A 17853-nucleotide genomic window follows, 5' to 3' on the forward strand; every position below is an offset into this window, starting at 1 on the left:
AACTTGTCAGCAAGTGAAGGCAGAGCATCAAGTACCAACTAAGTTATTACATCCACTACCAGTGCCAGAATGGAAATGGGAGAAAATAACTATGGATTTTGTGATGGGACTTCTGAGGACATAGAAGAGTCATAATGCAGTATGGGTTATTGTTGACAGACTGACCAAGTCTGCTCATTTTCTGCCAGTCCGGATGGACTATAGTTTAGAAAGATTGGCCAAGTTGTACATTGATAAGATTGTGAGACTACATGGAGTGCCATTATCCATCATATCAGACAGAGATCCTAGGTTCACTTCTAGATTCTGGGGTAGTCTTCAGAGAGCCCTAGAAACTAGATTGAACTTCAGTACGGCATTCCACCCACAGACAGATGGCCAATCTAAGAGGGTAATTCAGATCTTAGAGGACATGCTACGGGCTTGTGTGATTCAGTTTGAGGGCAGTTGGGACACCCACTTGCCTTTAATTGAGTTTACTTACAACAAAAGCTACCAATCAAGCATTGGGATGCCTCCATATGAAGCTTTGTATGGCAGAAAATATAGAACCCCGTTGTGTTGGGATGACGTGGGTGAAAGGAAGATGATTGGGCCTGAAATTGTTCAGCAGACTAAGGAGAAAATCAGGGTGATCAGAGATTGACTTAAGACTGCATCAGACCGTCAGAAGTCCTATGTTGATCTGAAGAGAAGGGATATTGAATATGCAGTGGGTGACAAAGTATTCCTTAAGGTTTCCCTTTGGAAGAGGATTATGAGATTCTGTAGAAAGGGGAAACTGAGTCCTCGTTTCATTGGGCCATATGAGGTTCTGGAAAGAGTGGGTCCTTTGGCATATCGATTGGCACTACCTCCAGAGTTGGAGAAGATACATAATGTCTTTCATGTGTCCATGTTGAGGAGGTATCGATCAGACCCATCTCATGTACTACCAGTGGAAGAAATCGAAGTGAATCGAGACGTCACATATGAAGAAGAACCCATAGAGATTCTAGCTTATGAGGTGAAGCAGCTACGGAATAAGCAGATACCGTTGGTAAAAGTGCTGTGGAACCATCATTCGGGCCAAGAAGCTACTTGGGAACGAGAGGAGGACATGAGGAGACAGTACCCACAGCTATTCAAAGATTGATACCAGGTAAAATTTCGAGATGAAATTTATTTTAAGGGGGGGAGAATTGTAACGCCCCTATTTGCATAGCCTGGAATATTTCACTATTTCGGTGACCGGTGTCGGTCTGGACAATTAAGGGGATTAGGACCATACTTAAGACAACTAGATAAGCCCTAAACACAAATAATTAGTAATTACCAATTAGTTAATTATAAATAAGAAAAACATAACATAAGAAGTTAAACGAGCCGAGAGTTACAACGATGGGTGACCTTCTCGGGAAGGACTACAAAGTCAATTTAAACTCAAATTTCGAACCGTAAAATGTGACGCTACGGTCCTTAGGACTATTACGAACATAGTGGAAAAGAGAAAATCATGAAAAAGAATTATTAAGCCAGTCAAATAATTAGGTTAGGGAGCCGGAAGAAATATTGAATTATTTGCAAACCGGGTTGAACCGGCGAGGGGCAATTTGGTCAATTGACTCCGAGAGCTGACTCCTGACCTAACTGTCAAATAAAATTGGATAAAAGAAAATTTTGGAATCGAGAATTAAATTAAAGAACTAATAAAAAAATAAATAAAAAAATAAAAAGAAAATTGAAAAAGTGAAAAGAGATGACATCATGCATGATGCCATAAATACTATAATTAAAAATTTATTTAATTTGATTTATGGTCTTCCATAAGACTAAATTCATAAAAGAAAAAAAAAGAAAAAAAAAAGACTTCATCTTCTTAAAAAAAACGTGAACCATCTCTCTCTCACCCTCTCCCTCACCAAACTCCATTAAAGCTCATTTTGAGCTTGAAGAAACCAAACCTTAGCCATAAAAATTGCAAATCCCTTAATTAAACTTGGTCTTTTAGTCTTGAAAAGAAGTTTGAGCAAGAAAGAAAGAAGAAAGGAAGGAGTTGAAAAGGAAAAAAAATTCTGCAATTCAAGGTTAGTGAGTTTACTTTAAGTTTTTAGTTTAATTTAAGTATTTATAGCATGAAGAACTTGAAAATATGCTTATATTGAAAAGAAATTAATTGTTGGAGGATTAGAGGAAAATTCAGTCAGCTAGGGTTTTGATGTGTGTGCATGAATTTGATTGAATTCAAAGTGAAGGTAAGCTTGCATGAGTATAGAAGTAATGCTAGTATGCTTGAAATTAGTTAAATGCATCAAATAGGTGAACTAGGGTTTTGGCATCTAGGGTTTTGGAGACAAAAATGTGGAAATGTGTTAAATGGTGTTTTGGACTTGGTTTGAGGTGAGAAATGGTCATTTGTGACCAATTGGAGTATGTTGAAGTGTTGGAACCAATTGCAAATTCGGATGGTTTAAGGTCATGCTGCAGGCACCAAGACCAAGGTCCCTTTGAGGGACCAAAACTAAAAATTTACAAGTCCAATTGGTATGAGACCAATTGGGAATGAAAATAGACACAAAAATCACACATTTTTCATTTAGGAATCATGCCCAAAAAGTGACCAAAACCTAGTGAACAAATTGACCAAATCCGGATTTTTGCAGTCTGACCTGTACAAAAATGACCAAATGAACAGTGTTTGTTCATTTGGCCATAGCTTTGGCTAGGCAGGTCTAAATGATCTGAAATTTTACCAGTGGATAGCTGAGATATAGGCCTAAAACTTTCATGGAGAAACAAATCCAAATTATGCCCTTAACCAAGTCATTTGGCCACCCAAATTTGGTGACCTAAAACTGCCAGAACCAGTTTGGTGCCCAGAAATCTGGGTTAAGTCCAATCCGGCAGCCATGATTCAAATGGCTATAACTTGAGCTACAAAACTCCAATTGGAGTAATTCAAAAAGGAGAATAAAGTTAAGACAATAGGAAACATTTTCTATGAAGAAAATTTTATCAAATTCTAACAGCAAATTGACCAATGGAACAGTGTAACATAAGACACCAAAACTGAAAAATTGCAATTTTGCCTAAAAGACCTAAGTTTTGAGAAAACAACCAAAACCAACAAATTTAGTGACCAAAATGTGGTATGTGGGTGAAATTGGAATTCCCATACCTATTAAGCCTTAGAAAGTCAACAAATTGACTTCAATAGTGCAGTGAATAGTAACCCCAAAACACAAATTTTAAAGAACGTCAAGTTTAGCATATGTAAGCTAGATAAAAGTGAATTTTAATTTATTTTTGGATTTATGCTAAGTTATTGTACTGAAACACTGTGAAACTGTGTGTTTCAGCTGAAAAAGGCTCGGAAAGTCTAAGAGACGGAGTCAAGGCCTAGAGGTGACTCACATCAGGTTTGTGCATAATAAACTCTATTTCAGCATTTTATCCTTGAAAAATTGATTTAGTACGCATTATGAGTTTAAGAACTTTTGTGTTGCCACTTTGTGATGAGATTGTAACTTTGGAAATTGATTTGATTTTTGTATGCAATATTTGAATAAAATGTTTGAAGTGGATTTTTTATTCACACTTAGCATGACAGTGCCTTATTATTCCTCCTCCATTTATGGGGTTGAGATCGATTATTTTCCTCCCTCTATGGTTTACCAGTTGAGGTTGTAGATCGGATGAGTACTCATTAGCTAGCTGGCCACCTCCCTCATTGATTTCAATTAGTGGGGTTGTAGATCGCTTTGTCGTGGTGTACAACACGGCATTGATCGGAAATTTTGTGTCATGGCTTAAGTTGTGTATGAATTGGCAACACGATGTTTATTAAATTATTTGACCCAAAAATTTTGCTATGAGTTTTGATAATTGGTGAAATGTAATTGTGCAATATTTAAATTGTGTTTTGTCAATGAATGATTTATGTATTGTATTTTAAATTTTTATTGTACACCACTGAGTATTTTTATACTTAGCGATAGCTTATTTTTCTGTCGCAGATAAGGGCAAGGAAAAAGCAGCAGAGTGAGCTGCTGGATTGGTAAGAACTTCTTGATCACTTTTGTATGGGTATTTATTTATACCCTTGTAATTATTTGATGTAAACATTTTAATGTTGTATGTATCAATGTAAAGTTGAGCAGTTGTATAATAAATTGTAATAATATTATTTTTTGTATTTAATATCTATAAATTAAACTTGTGAATGTGAATTAGCTTTATTGAATGAAATGATGAAATGTTTTGAGATGACAAACTTGGATTAAATTGTGGAATTATTTTGAAGTGGAATTGACTTGAGTTATGTTGAATTGAGATTATTTGGAGGTTGGGAGTTGTGGAAAAATTTATTGGAAGTGTTTTTACAGGTTTTTGAAGAACTGTTTTCTCCAAATACAGACGGCACTCTGCCGAAATTTTTATAAAATTTGCGGAAAAATAAAAATGAATAAAAATTTTTACTAGTTTTAAACTTTGAATAAATGATTTTAATTCCTACCAAAATGCTCATCACTTCTAAAATGTAAGAAAATGGTTTTAAAATCTCTTGTAGGATACTTAATGAGTTATCGGTAGGTGAAGTTCAATAGTTCATTAGGTATTCTACGGGATCATGTCATGCCTTACAGAGGGGTGAGGTGTGACACAGACATCCTCATGCGGAATAGCTGCCTAGATATCTCATACCTAGCATTCTTGCTGTGCTCACCATACAACTCTTATAGGTGAAGGAGGATCTCACTCGCACTTTGCATGTTCTCATGCTGCTTCTATAACTCATTACTCATGGAAGCAAGCATGTAACACTTAGCTCTAATATCATGCTCCTTCCACTTGTCCAAAGTTTCATGTTCCTCTTGAGTGGCCTATGGAGGTAAGGGACCAGGAACATTTGAGTCTAGAACATATCCTATATGTTCAAGGTTCAGGACAAGTTTCAAATTTCTTAGCCAATCAGACAGATTAGGTCCTGTCAACCTATTGCGATCAAGTATGCTTGCAAGGATATTGGATGGTGGTGGTTGTTCTGTGCTCATTATTATCAGAAAATTAACTGCAGAAAATAACTAGATTAATTAGTAAATGTATCATGTAATTAACCAAAATGATTATGGTCTTTTAATCAAATTGGTGCTCCCACTAACTTAGCAAATCCTACACTTCCAAAGTAGAAAACGGAAATCCTAGTTGGATGGATTTCTAGTGGATGATTGAATTCTTATAATCCTATTGATCATCCTCAGGTACATCCATTATTGAAATTATAATAAACTATAAGTGAGCAACTCCTTGCCCATCACATCTCATATGAGGTTCAATCCTTTACTTAGCCCCTAATGCTCAAAATCTCAGGTACATCCATTATTGACTTATCTTGCATTAGTTAAGTTGATCCCATTGAGCCAGTAATTATGCAAATAATTTTAATGTCCTCAGGTACATCCAATATTGGCCATCAAACCATTTACATATTTACAACATCTCATGTTTAACAATTATTCTTAAGAAAATCTCTTAAATTAATTGCATCATATGCAACTATTTAAAATTTCTTAAAATAATTGCCCCAATGGAAGGCCCATGTTATAATTACTTTAATTATAGCATATCCAACTTAATCATTTATTTGGAAGATTTTATGGTCATCCTAATTACTATTATGGTCTCACTTTGCACATTATCCAATTAGCATGCATATACCATATAATTGCATACATTCTCATACATCTCATGCATTCATGGATAACAATTAAATATGGTATGATCATAGACTTTTCTAAGGGATTCAATTCTGAGCCACCAAGAATTGAATCAGGGCATTTCTAGGTGCATTTCATTCATTCATATTACAAGAGTAGCTAAAGGAGTACATAATCAACACTTGATCTTGAATTCCTCCCACTAGTCCCACCAATGCTCTTGACCTCCTCGATCTTCTTGCAATCCAATTACATAGTAATCCTTGGCATACCAAGGCGGATTTACAAGAACTAAATAAATGAAATTACAACCCAAAAATATTACAACCTTTATAATACATGCCCCAAAATAAATTAAAATAAATTAGTTAATTTACAACCCAAATAAACATAAAAGAAATAAATCTAATCACATTGGTCTTTTATAGTCCATGATCATCCATCATGCATATCACTATTTAACAATTAAATAAAACATACATACTTAAATTAAATTGAATATCTCATATTCAACTTAAAAATCCAGATTTGAATATGATTCAAACAAATTTAAAAATTCAGATTTGAAACACATTCAAACAAATTTAAAAATTCATATTTGAATCACATTCAAACAATTTTTAAAATTCAGATTTGAATCACATTCAAACAACTTTAAAAATTCAGATTTGAATCACATTCAAACAACTTTAAAAATTCAGATTTGAATCACATTCAAACAACTTTTAAAATTTAGATTTGAATCACATTCAAACAATTTTTAAAATTCTGATTTGAATCAAAATTTAATTGTGTGATTAAAACTCTAATTAAAAAATTTAATTAGACATAGGATGAGCTTTTAGATCATACAACAATTGCAAATTAAAAAGCCAAACCTTGCGCACACCATTGGAGGCCATAAAGTATGCGCACCAATGGTGTTGGTCACCAAGCCGCCACCTTTCATTGCAACCAGCAATGGATCTATCATCTCATGATCATACCACACAATTAAATCATATAATCAACAATCTAAATGGCAAATATAGTGGCTCTGATACCAATTGAAGGAGCGGAAGCATGAAAAATACAAGTTTATATCATTGAATTCAAAAATTTTTCACCTAGGGTCACATGCATCATGCAAGATTCATTTTTATCTATTTGATTTCAATGATAAAAAGAATATTAAAACTCTTTTAATATGTTTTTGGATCTACATTTGCTATTTAAGATTTTAGAATTAATCAGATTAATTTTAAGAACCCTAGATTAGATCAAGAACAAGTGCACTAACCTCTTGATGCACTGTAGTGTGTTTGGCACCTTTGGGATGCATTTTTAGGACACCAGATGTTGTCCCTCTAGCTTGTCCACACCAAGATCACCTATGGCAGCCCTTGAACAGCTTCTAAAGCTTTTTCTATGAATTAGAAAATCAAGTTTTGCCTTTTGAGAGATTAGATATATAAACAAGACACTAGAAACAATTTGTAGTATTTTTAATTCAAGAGATTGTTAGCTAATCTCTTTGAATTGATGAGAGATGAAGAAAAAGAGAGGGGAGATGTTCTTTGGGTGGCGGCACCAAAGAAGAATAGCAGCCCACACGTTTTACTCTTTCATAACTACACTTATATAGCTAGGTCATCACTTAAAACCCTTGTCACATGTCACCCTCTGATTGGTTCTAGGTTTAATTGACCCAATCACATTGTGCCAAGTGTCAAACCTATATTTAATCTTGACTTTAATCATCTTACAAGATTAAAAGACATTTGGCAAGCTTATGTGTAGTGCCATGTGTCACCATCTTATGGTGCCACATGTCACCCTGTGAAATGACCAAAATACCCCTGTGTCTTAATTTTGAGTTCTCAACCCAAAATAATTATTTCTCTTCTTCTAATCAATTTATATCAAATATAAATTAATTAATTAATCTCTATTAATTAATTTCTCATTAATTAAATTCATATTTAAACACTTTAAATATAAATTTAACTTATACTATACATCTAATAACCTAGATTTGGTTTCAAGTCATGCTAGGGACTTTGCAATCTAATTGCAAATCAAACCTATTTAATTAATCAATTAAACTCTTTAATTAATTAATTAAATCATATTTAATTTGGTGATTACTTGTGTATGTGTATGGCCACCCAATTAGTAATAAGGTTTACCTTAAATGAGCCTATAATCATATGTTACCATGCACTAGAATCTCTCTGTTACAAAATCCCAATTCGAGCTGGAGTTATGGTTTATGTCAAACCCCATTTGCTATGAATATTATGTTCTCTTTTAATTCCAGTTCTTGATTAAAAGATTTTTCTCATCAGAAACTCTTTTCTGATTACATCTATCTGTCCTGGCCAGGAACTTGAAACATCAAGAACAATTAAATGAACATAAGATTTTATCTCTATTTACTTAGAGGAATAGATTCTATCTTGATCAACACCTACCTCCATATATAACTAGTAGGAGCCAACATATGCCCATATACCCATACACAGTACAAGTATGAAAGCAGTATTAATCTCAAACCACTTATATACAAGATACCTGTGCTATCTCAGGTCTAAAGATTATATACACTAATATGATTTATGACAATGCATTGACAAGAGTAAACTCCATGTACTTGTCATAAGTGTCACTGGTTCGGCCTAGTTATTATGTATAAGTGCCTATCATGTTTATTATATGGCATAAAACTCACCATTCTATCTTATTTATATCTCATATAAATAACTTGGGAACAAACACGAATACAATCTTACTGGATAAGTCATGTCCTTATTGTGAAGTATTCTCGATTGTGAACCTATTTATGATACTTTGTGCTAGAGATACTGTCACTCATACTCTTAACAACTTAAGAACAAAATTTCTAACAAAATATCAATGGGCCTTTTCTATTACACATAAATATATTATGTAAACGGAAAAATGAAAATGCCTTTTATTAATAAAATATGTACAAGATACATACTAAGTGATATGCTCTAGGGCATACTACTAACAGTATCTACTCACAACACTAACTGCATGTGAAATGTCAGGTCGAGTGCATGCCATAGCATACATGATGCTACTAATAGCACTCGAATAGGGAACACTAGACATGTGCTCTATCTCCTCATCTATTTTTGGTGACATGTCTGCAGATAACTTAAAATGGGCAGCAAACGGAACAGTCATAGGCTTAGCATTATTCATGTTGAAAAGCTTAAGCACTTTCTCAACATAGGCCTATTGAGACAAGAAAAGCTTCCCAACACTTCTATCCCTACTAATTTTCATTCCCAATATCTTCTTTGCAGCACCCAAATCCTTCATCACCAACTCATCACTCAACTGCTTTTTGAGAATGTTAATTTGTGACATGTTTTTAGCAGCAATAAGCATGTTATCCACATACAAAAGCAAATAAACAAAGGAATCATCTGAAAGCTTCTTATGATACACACAACTATCATATGAACTACAATTAAAGCCATTACGAACCATGAATGTATCAAATCTTTTGTACCACTGCCTAGGAGACTATTTCAGACCATATAAAGATTTCTTAAGCAAGCAAACACGGTTTTCCATACCTACAATGACAAATCCCTCAGGCTAACTCATATAAAATTTGCTCCTCCAACTCACCATGCAAAAATGCTGTCTTCACATCTAGTTGCTCAAGCTCTAAATCATGAAGAGCAACCATAGCAAGTAAGACTCTGATAAAACTGTGCTTCACAACAAGAGAAAAAACTTCATTAAAGTCAATCCCCTCCTTCTGAGTAAAGCCTTTTGCTATCAATCGTGCCTTATATCGAGGTGCTTCAACCCCTAGAGTGCCTTCCTTTTTCTTGAACACTCATTTGCAACCTACTACTTTTTGTCCCTTAGGCAATGTTATAAGCTCCCAAGTCTGATTCTTGTGAAGAGATTCAATTTCTTCACTCATAGCACCGACCCATTGATCTACATCTGAACAAGAAATAACTTCTCTATAATTGCTGGGTTCATGCACATCAACTGTTTTAGCAACTAACAAGGCAAACGCAACTAGATCTGCATATGCATATCTCTGCGGTGGTGTAATTTGTCTTCTCTTTCTACCAATTGCAATGCTATATGGTTCTTGTTGCTTTTGCTCAGGTGCATCCTCTTGTTGATCAGGATCTTGCACCTCATCCTCTGAATGACTAGACTGAACTGCTGAAGTATCAATATCAAGCTCCATCTGTTCTCTAACACCGTGATCTAATTCTACTATTGACTTCTCCCTCTGACTATCCAATGAAGTAGACTCATTAAATGTCACATCCCTACTGATAATTAATCCTGGAGACTTTGGATCATTGCACCACAACCTGTAGCCTTTCACTCCAGATGCATACCCTAGAAATATACATTTTCTTGCCCTCGACTCGAGCTTACCATCTCTCACATGAGCATAAGCAGGGCAACCAAATACTCTCAATTGAGAGTAATCAGCAGGTGAATCGGACTAGATCTCAAAAGGAGTTTTGCACTCAATAACTGTAGATGGAGACCTATTAACCAAGAAACAGGCTGTATTAATTGCTTCAGCCCAGAAATCCTTTTCGAATCTTGAATGTGAGAGCATGCTTCGTGCTTTGTCACAAAGCATTCTGTTCATGCGTTTTGCAATACCATTGTATTGTGGTGTCCTTGTATAAGTGCGATGGCTCACTATACCTTCATTGCTGCAGAATGCATCGAACTCACGATAGCAAAACTCCAACCCGTTATCAGTTCTAAGATGATTGACCTTCTTTTCTGTCTGCTTCTCAATCATCGTCTTCCACTTTACAAATGTTGAAAATGCCTCATCTTTTATTTTCAGAAAATACACCCACACCATCCGAGAGTAATCATCAATCAAAGTCATGAAGTATCTGGCACTGCTCTTGTAAGGGATTCTGTTAGGACCCTATAGATCTGAGTGGATATAATCCATTGTTCCTCTGGTCTTGCACACTACCTTTTTATCGAGCTTCACCCTGGTCTGTTTACCAAACACACAGTGTTCACAAAAGTCCATAGATTCTGTTTTCTGCCTGTCCAATAAATCCCGCTTGCTTAACACAGATAATCCTCTTTCACTCATATGACCAAGGCGTATATGCCACAATTGAGTCTGATTCTGATTATTGCTTCCGGATGCTACTGCAGCTTCCCTTGAAATTGTACTGCCCTAAAGAAAATACAATCCTGAAACCAAATTGCTCTTTATGAGTACCATAAATCCCTTACACACTTTGAGAACTCCATTCTCTGCATGGTATCTGAATCCATGAGAGTCAAGTGTCCCAAGAGAAATCAGGTTCCTCTTTAGTCTTGGAACATGCCAACACTCTATAGTACTGACAATGCCATCAAACATCCTCAATCTGATGTTTCCAATTCCTTCAACAGATAATGCACGATAATTACCCAGAAACACTTTGCCACTCATCTATTTGTAATGACAAACCAATTTTTGTGTGGACACATGTTATAAGTAGCACCAGTATTAAGAATTCAGGAATTTTTTCCATGATTTGAACTCACAGATAAAATTTCTCCAGCACTATCATTACCGTTAGAATCAATGAAACTATCAACCACATTCGTAGAACTTTCTGGTTGCTTTCCCTTTTTATTTTTCAACTTGGGATAGTCTCTCCTGTAATGACCTTGCTCCTCGCACTCAAAAAAGTTAGCCTTTTTCATTCTTGACTTAGATCTGGCCTTAGATTTCTTCCTGCTGGAAGAACCCTCCCTTGAATGTGTTTTTCCCCTGCTCACCAAACCTTCCACCTCAAATCTTTCTCTATTATCTAGAAATTTCTTTTTCAACTCCTTCAATTTTAGAGAATTACTAACATCATCTTTTGAAATACTATCTTTCCCATACAACAGAGTATCAACAAAAGTTTCATAGGAGGGTGGCAAAGAACATAACACAATAAGGGCCTGATCCTCACTATCAATCTCAATATCAATATTCTTTAGGCCCATAATGATTGAATTGAATTCATCCATATGTTCTTTAATGGGCGCACCTTCACTCATTCTCAGATTGTAAAGCCTTTTCTTCAGATACAGCCGGTTGGTCAGCGATTTGGCAGAGTACAACTCCTCTAATTTCTTCCATGCTACAGATTCTGAGCTTTCACTAGCAATCTCGTGTAGGACATTATCAGTTACGCTCATGAAAATCGCACTCAAAGCTCTCTCCTTTAGATAAGCCTTCTCCACCTCTTTCATACCTTCTGGAAAGTTATCCTCGATTGCCTTCCATAGACCTTATAGGATCAAGGAAGATTTAATTTTAATCTTCCACAGACTGAAACTCGATCCACCATCAAACTTCTCTATCTCATACTTCATTGAAGACGACGCCATCTGTAAACCCTAAGTTTTGCGCACAAAGCTCTGATACCAGTTTGTTATAACAAGCACGCAATTCTAAGGCACACAAACAAATCACACTATCACACAGTATTAAAAAGAGAAGAGAATAACACAGGATTTAACATGGTTCAACCGTAAGGTCTACGTTCACGAGCAAGATAAGAGAAAAAGTTTCACTTATGATGAAAAGAGCAAGATACAATCAATCAGAACTCTCAAACCCTAACCCCAGTGTGTTTCCTGAATATCTCACAACTCTACTGCAAAGGGTAGAATATTACAATATTTATACTGGTTCGTGCCCTCGCTACCACCATAGATCTCATTTTTTATCCCAATCGGGTTCGGTTACAATTCGGGTCCATAAAAAAACATATCCAAAATTTCAAGCCACAAAAATAACAAATTGCATGTATGGCATATTAGGGTGAATACAACGAATTAACAAGTTGCAAATTTTATTACCATCTTTGGTACACAAGGGACAGAAGAAGATCTGCTACACAAAACAAATGTCCCATATAAGAAGTTGTATTACCTTTCACTCACTCCAAGGTTGCAAAGATTATATGCATTGAACAAAATGGTTAAGGAAATGAGATGGCACTCAGAGCATGAGATTAAAAATGGGGTATTGTGTCATTGTTTCAGATGCTCTTACATGGAAATATTTCAATCAGATACATCCTTTAATTTTTCATATTATACTCCTTAATAATCAAAGGATAAACTAAAATAAATATAAAAAATTATAAAATGAGAGTGAAGTCTTATATTTTGTCACACCCTGCTTTTAGAAAGGAAGAATAAAAACTACCACTAATGTTCCCTCTTGCCGCTGTTGCCCTTTAGCCATTTCCAGTCTTCATGAAGTAAAAACCAACCCCTAGCAGCTTCTTTCTAACATCTGTAAATCAAGAAATGTCCTTTACACTTTGATTTCATCAGGTATTAAAGGAGGATTAACAAAAATCCATCTTAGTGTTGTTTCAAGAACATGATGGCAGCCCAAAAGTTCCTTAATTTCTGAAGTTTTGATGTTTAATTTCACAATGGATGTTGGGTAAGTGATTTCTACCATGGTATTATTCACTGAGTTTATAATCACCCAGTTATTTTAATATTTCAGAGCTTTTGGTGTTTCCTGTACTAGTAGCCCTTTGTCTTTAATAGCTTTCAGGTCCAATGGAGGTTTGGCCAACATGCTTCATTTGAAATTTGAGATCCTTTTTGGGACTATCTTATATGTGTATGTTTTAGGTTGCCTGATTATTAGGTTGTAGACATATTCTTTTTAATCCTGATGTTTTGTTTGAGCGTCATTATTTTTTGTTTTGGTAAGTAATAAATTTTATTAAAAGTATGAGTTCAAAAAGGAACCTAGCATACCAATTTCCAACTAAACCTTGGCACCTAACCTAGGAGAAGGTATGCTGAAGAGAAAAAGAGTAGAGAAAAGACACAAAACCAAGGCCTACCTAATACAGCCTGCAAACCAAACAACATAAGCTACTGATAACAGTGAGAAGGGAACTTACTTGTTGCCTAAGGACCTAAAAGGTTGACAGAAAATTGAAGAATAAATCTATTATCAAGAGAAAATTCATCTAACCAAATAAACCAATGTCAAGACATTGCCCAAGATTTATAGCAAAGATCAAAATGGGCAGCAGCAGAGCATGAGATGGATAACAGAAGCAACAGACCATAACCTAAAAGAATCATTTGTCTCACCTCCTCCAATGCAGCAGAATGGAAGCCCATCGCAATTGGATTATTATCCTACCAAATTACTACCTCTAGTTACTGAATACCGTCGAGCGATCAATATGCTTATCAGAGGCAAATTTCTCCCAGTCAGACTAGAGCTTGTACCTTATGCGATTCTTTAACAGTCTAAATGCTTCAACTTTCTTTTAATTGTTGGAGAGTGGGCCTAAAAGATTGAGGCTCATATTGTCCAGATTCACGAATGCTAGCTGATTATCTTTTTCATTTTCTAGTGGACTTTTGTAATGGGCTCCCACTACAGCTACTTGTGTTCCCTCGACCACCTCTACAGTTGGAAGTAAAACACTAGGCTCTTGTCTCCTTTCAAAATTGTCTAAATTTAATGGGCCAATATTGGGAACAAGTCCAAATAATTGCTATCACTGTTACAGATAAGCATAGCATCCCCCCAAGCCAATTGCCGCTTAGCTGTCCCTACTCTGTTCCATGGTCGTGCAGCGTATCCTCACAAGCACTAAGGTTATGTTGGATAATAAGTAATTAAAGTTGTAATATAATTATATTTATATTGTATATTTGATTATGTTGTTTAGTAACATGAAAAATTTTTATGTAATAAAATGACAATTACTTAATGGAATTAATTATGCTTAAAGTAACATAACGATCATTACATATAAAAATGGATTTAATCATAATTACTTATTTTGATTTTTTTTTTTTAATTTAAAAGGAGTTATAGGTGGCTTGCATGTCACAGGGGTAGGCATCACTTCACAACAATCTTTAATTAGAGTTATGTGAAATTTGGCTTCTCCCACGTCCTCAGCAACCTTTTTGTGTACAAAATCAAGTGAAGATATAGAAATTAGAATTCGTCCAGCATCCAGACATGTTTTCTTGGAAGTACAGTCATCATTGGATATGAATTCTTCAACAATATAACTTAGTCAAATAAAGAAGTCAGGACACCACTAATAAAGGAATACAATGGCATCTTACCCACACATACCAATTAGAAGGAGTAAATTTCTCTTGCTAAAGAATTAAGGATGAGAACCATTGTAGCAACCAGCCATTTGATTATCCAAAATTATATTAGCAATATTTTAGAGGAAACTCCGTTCGTGATCTATCTCTATAAGTTAGATACAGTTATAATAATATTTACTTTCATGTTATGGATGACTATAGATGAATTCCTATGCATTACTATGATCATGTATACAATTATAAATATTTGTTATAGGTGTCATTGATTATTCAATTCTAACTTTATAGTCAAATATTCATTCTTATTCACTTTTTTTTTATGGCAATTAGAAGACCTAACAATTTGTTATTATTATATTATTAAAAGTATGAAAATAAAGTTGGGAGTTGAAAAACAAACGCCCAAAAGATAATAATAATAATAATAATAATAATAATAATAATAATAATAATAATAATAATAATAATAATAATAATAATAAATGTATGAAGTAGACATTGACTTCGCTATAAATGCCTTTAACCCATTATAATATATTAAATAGATTTTGAAATTTTCTGTATTAAACAATACGGCAATATAAATTTCAAGACATTAATATGGTGAAAATGAAAATTTTATAATAATAGTGCATTAAACTATAAAATACATTTTAAAAATTATTTTTTTTTAATTTTATAAATAATATTCTTTCACAACATTAATCTACTTATGCAACCTCATTATGCAAGTTAATATTATTTTAAATTATGAAAAAAAAAACTGACTTTGAACAAATTTAATTCAGTTAGTTAACCTGTATTTATTATTAATTTATTTTAATTTTTAAACATCTTCACCATTTAAAACTTATTATCATATTTTTTCTGGGTAAACTACAATTTAGTCCATGAGTTTTGATGAAATCCACAACTTAGTCCTTGTATTTTCAAAATTGAGCAATTTAGTTCCTAAGATTTGATAAAACCTACAACTTAGTCCCTACCATTAGAATTTTGTTAAGTTACTGTTAATTTTAGCAAAAATAACTAAAATGCCCTTTTCTTTATTTTAAATCTAAAAATAATTTAGTCTTTAAAGTTTTATTTTCTTAATAATTTAGTCCTTGATATTTTGTTTTATTAACAATTTAGTCATTGCATTTTTGAAATTGAGTCTATTAAATTAAAAAAAAATTTAAATTTAAATTAATAAAATATAGATTAATTATTTTAAGGCCCTTAAAAATTTTGGTTAATCACAAAATATCCATATATGTTACAAATTGATCTTTAAATATTATAACTATTTATAAATAAGCCTTATGTCATTATTATTTTAATAATATAAAAATAATTATATGTGTGTGTGTGTGTATATATCAATTTATGATATTTTCATATATTATATTATATTGTTATATATAAAAAAAAACATATGAATATGGATGCAAATTGTTATTAAAATAAAACTTAAAGAGCTAAATTATTTTCATACTAAAATAGAGTTAAAAGCATTTTGGTATTTTTGTTAAATTCAGTGGGGAATTAATTGTAATTCTAACGATAAGGATTAAATTGTAGGTTTATTAAAATGTCAAGGACTAAATTGCATGATTTTAAAACTACTGGGACTAATTTATAGGTTAACTAAATTTTAGAAACTAAATTGCCAATAAAATAAAATCTTAGGAACTAAATTTTTTTCATATTGAAATAGAGTTAAGGGCATTTTGGTCTTTATTCTAGAATCAACAATAATTAACTAAATTTCTAATAGCAGGGATTAAGTTGTAAGTTTTATCAAATTTTGGGGACCAAATTGCTTGGTATTGAAAATAAAGGAACTAAATTGTAGGTTTTGTCAAATTTCAGAGACTAAATTATAGTTTACTCTTTTTTAAAATTACATTTAAGTTTAAATTCAGTTAATATTAAATGTTAATAAAACAATACAGAAATGATATAAAAAGTAATAGTAATTCTTAAATTAATAATATTTTACTTATATAATTAATTAAAACAAATTAAAATTAATATTTTAATTTAAATAATTAAATATAATATTTATAATCCTATAGTAATATTATATCATATATAAAAGTTAATAGAAAATTATATACAAAAAATTAAGGGTAATAATACTTTATTCTGAGATTTGAGAAAACCTGTAATTTAGTTCCTTTATTTTCAAAACAAATCAAATTAGTTCCTAAAGTTTTGCAAAACTTACAATTTAGTCATTCCGTTTAATTTTTCATCCAATTTGCTATTAATTATAGCGAAAATAACTAAAATATCTTTCACTCTATGTTTTCTAACTTAAACAATTTAGTCATTGAGGTTTTGTATTACAAACGAAAATAGTCTAAATGAAGAGACTATTTTATTCATAAAATTTAAATTAAAAGATTATAATACAAAACCTTAGGGACTTAATCATTTTAGTTAGAAAATATAGATTAAAGAGTTTTTGTAACACCCTAGGCAAATCCCACATCGGCAAAACACGGGAGAGATGCTGGGTTTATAAGTTGGTGGTTCGTAACCCCTAGTGACGCGTTTTAAAACCGTGAGGGCTTCGGCCCAGAGCGGACAATATCACTAGTGGGCCGGGCCATTACATTTGTGGTATCAGAGCCGCTCCGCGTGCAACCTTGAGCGATGGTGGGGCAAACCTCAGCGAGGACGCTGAGTCCCATAAGGGGGGTGGATTGTAACACCCTAGGCAAATCCCATATCGGCAAAACACGGGAGAGATGCTGGGTTTATAAGTTGGTGGTTCGTAACCCCTAGTGACGCATTTTAAAACCGTGAGGGTTTCAGCCCAGAGTGGACAATATCACTAGTGGGCGGGGCCGATGGTGGGGCAAACCTCAGCGAGGACGCTGAGTCCCATAAGGGGGGTGGATTGTAACACCCTAGGCAAATCCCACATCGGCAAAACACGGGAGAGATGCTGGGTTTATAAGTTGGTGGTTCGTAACCCCTAGTAACGCGTTTTAAAACCGTGAGGGCTTCGGCCCAGAGCGGACAATATCACTAG

The sequence above is a fragment of the Hevea brasiliensis genome, chromosome 12 (genome assembly GCF_030052815.1).
Source record: "Hevea brasiliensis isolate MT/VB/25A 57/8 chromosome 12, ASM3005281v1, whole genome shotgun sequence".
NCBI lineage: Eukaryota > Viridiplantae > Streptophyta > Magnoliopsida > Malpighiales > Euphorbiaceae > Hevea > Hevea brasiliensis.